Source organism: Gossypium hirsutum, chromosome D01 (assembly GCF_007990345.1).
Source record: "Gossypium hirsutum isolate 1008001.06 chromosome D01, Gossypium_hirsutum_v2.1, whole genome shotgun sequence".
Taxonomy (NCBI): Eukaryota; Viridiplantae; Streptophyta; class Magnoliopsida; order Malvales; family Malvaceae; genus Gossypium; species Gossypium hirsutum.
In genome coordinates, this window is record NC_053437.1 from 17,675,788 (window position 1) to 17,679,131 (window position 3,344).

Here is a 3,344-nt window from a genome sequence, read left to right on the forward strand (position 1 = left end):
TATGAATCAAAAACCTCTTGAGTAAGAAATTCATGAAGGGGAAAAATTTTAACTGATAATGAATATATTGATCAATCTATGGCTATGGATGTGAAACCCATTTCTGATCAAGTTAAAGGAAAAGCCAAAGTTACTTTCAAGGAGAGGTAAGAAAAAGATTACCCTTTCCTCGATTCTTATGTTCCAAGCATGCTTAAAAGGCTTTTAAAAGTTAAGTTGATTTGGTTCCAAAATTAAAATAACCTAAAGAAGCTGATCAATGAGATGAATCAAACTACTGCAGATATCATTACTTGATTAGCCATCCCATTGAAAATACTTCATTTTAAAAGAACAAATCACACAACTTTGTGAAGAAAGAAAAATTGAGTTTGAAGAAGTGACATAATCAAAGTTAACATCAATTACCATAGTATTTCAATCCAATATGTTAGATAAAAGTATAGATTTTAGCTCATTTGATCTTATCATATTAGCCTTGAGCACAATTACAATCGAGGATCTCCAAAGGAATGGGGGAAACTATCTTCTTTAAGAATATAAGAATCAAGATTGTTGGTGTAACACCCCCTAACCCCAAACCGTCGCCGGAACAGGGTTACGAGGTATTACCGGACATATCAAACAATTTACACATAATTTAAAAATAAACAACCAACATATTAAAATAAATCATAATTCATATAAATTTTACTAATTGATTTCATTCATTCATTTTTATTTTAAAAAAATTTCGGCAGCATTTCGGCTTATGTTTACATTAAACCCCCTGCAAAATTTCAAATATAAACAACCCAATTCTACTATTTCAACCAAGGCATTTATATATATATTACCAAAATACCATTTATCAAAGTGCACCCAAAATGAACATAACACATAATGTTTCCATTCTAAACTAAACATTTCCAACTCAAGACATATCACATAGCTTGATCAAACCCCAAAATTCATACAAAAAAATTAACTATACATGCCATATTTACATTAATTACAAAAGGTCCAAAAGTACCAAAAATTGTTTGGATAGTGTGATAGCAAATCTTCGACCTAGTCCAAAATCGAGCTAGCTTCCGAAGTCTATAGAACATTAGAAAATAAATGAAGTAAGCATTAAGCTTAGTAAGCCGTATAATATAGAATTAAACTTGCCAATTTAAAATTTAAGCATTTAAAACAATTAAATTCAACTCATTTGTCCACAAAGTCTATTCACATCACCATCCACGAGTTAGTCATATAGCTAAATACATCATGTCATCCATATAATTCATATATTCATAAAAAAAATAGTTCATGTAAATCATATAGCATTTATATCAATTCCATTCTATTCGTGTAACCTGTAATTCATCAGTAATAACAAAAATTTTTCCGTATCAATAGTAACTTATACATATCAATGGTAATTCATCCAAATAATTATATAACTTATTCATATGATCAGTAAAAGTAATTATGCCCGTTGAACCTATTAGAACATCGAGGGATACACGGGTGATACACTATAAGTGTATTTATCAGAAATTCGTCAATTCATTGTCATTTTCGCTCTTTCGAGCCATGATCGGTAAGCTCATTCCGAGCTGATAAACAGTAAGCTCTATTGAGCTGAGACGGTAAGCTCCGTAGAGCTGAAACGGTAAGCTCATACAAGTTGTGGTGAGTCCGCAACAAATCCAGGAGCTCGACCAAACGGTAACCCTAGTGACAAGTCACTCGTATCCGACGATTTTTTAAAGTTCAAACGGGCTCAGTATTATCCAATTTCATCAATTAAGAAATGAAAAATCAATAGCTCAATTTCTCAATTCATATGCGTATTTATATATTTAATATAATTAAATACATACATTTAAATACTCAAAATTTAATATTCAATGCCTATTATTATACCAAATCTATATAGCGTATATAGTATTTGTAACATTTCATTTGCATTCATGTAAACAGTAATATAATAGCATATCGGTAATTTAAAATTCAAGTGGATCATTCATTCAACTTACATACATTCATTTTTGGACAATTACAAATATTTAATAATTCAATTCTAGCTACACGAACTTACCTCGTATTTGCTCGAATACTTTCGTCTACCCGTCTAACTTTTGTTTCCCCCGATCAAGTTCCGGTATTTGTTTATCTTGATCTATATAAATTCAAATTTAACTCATTTATTCACCAAATCAATCAATTCAATCCATATAAATATATTTTGGCATTTTTACAAAATAGCCTTCATATTTTCATTTTTTTATTAAATCCCTAAAGCTCATTTTGTCAAAATTTACTTTATAAAACTTGTATATATTTCAATACCCATCAATAATCTAGCATAATACTTCAAAATATACTAGTATTCAACAATGGCATATTTCAAAATCATCAAAATTTTCAGAAATTGAGGTACGGGCTAGCTAGAATACAACGCACCGATCTCAAAAATGTATAAATTATTAAAAACGGAATAAAAACCATACCCTAATTGAGAATCTAAACTTGGCCGCATATAAAAGCCATAACTTTGGCTTTCTAACTTCAAGATCGTGCAGAAAGAAAATGATTCTACTTTCTATTTTTTTTTTACTTTAATACACTATTAATAACCATTTTACCAAATTAACCTTAATGAAATAAAAGCATAATTCACATATTTTAAGGTCATTTATGACCATCACCACTATCATTGGTCCAATAACATAATAAGGACCTCTCATTCAACTTATCAGCAAATAAATACTCTTAACTTATAGCATGCTACTTTTACATTTTACGCGATTAAGTCCTTTTTATCAAATTAAGTATTTAAACGGTAAAATTTCTTAAAGAAATTTTTATACTATAATTCCATCATGCTGTAAAACTTATTAAAATAATATAATAAATATTTTTACTTGGTTAAGTGGTCCCGAAACCACTGTTCCGATTAGACTCAAAAACGAGTTATTACAACTCTCCCCTCCTTTAGGGATTTTCGTCCCCAAAAATCTTACCGGTAAACAAATTAGGGTACTGTTTTCGCATAGCTTCCTCGGGTTCCCACGTAGCTTCCTTTATCCCGTGTTTATGCCAAAGAACCTTCACAAGTGCTATACGTTTACTTCTTAATTCTTTATTATCTTGGGCCAGAATTCTGATCGGTTCTTCGTTATACGATAAATCTGACTGTATTTCCACATCAACGGGAGAGATCACATGTGAGGGGTCGGATCGGTATCGACGTAACATCGAAACATGAAAAACATTGTGTATCTTTTCAATTTCAGATGGTAATGATAGTCGATATGCTACAGGTCCTATTCTTTCAACAATTTCATACGGCTCGATAAATCGCGGACTTA

General features: G+C 30.7%; 1 long non-coding RNA gene across 1 annotated transcript; it reads right to left on the reverse strand.

Moving 5' to 3' along the window:
- Nucleotides 1-944: 944 nt before the first annotated feature.
- Nucleotides 945-2,540, reverse strand: LOC121213892 (uncharacterized). The gene is made up of 3 exons (XR_005909415.1): nt 2,484-2,540; nt 2,072-2,152; nt 945-1,080 (listed from the first exon to the last, which is right to left on the reverse strand). It is a non-coding gene; the product is annotated as an uncharacterized lncRNA (long non-coding RNA).
- Nucleotides 2,541-3,344: the final 804 nt, after the last annotated feature.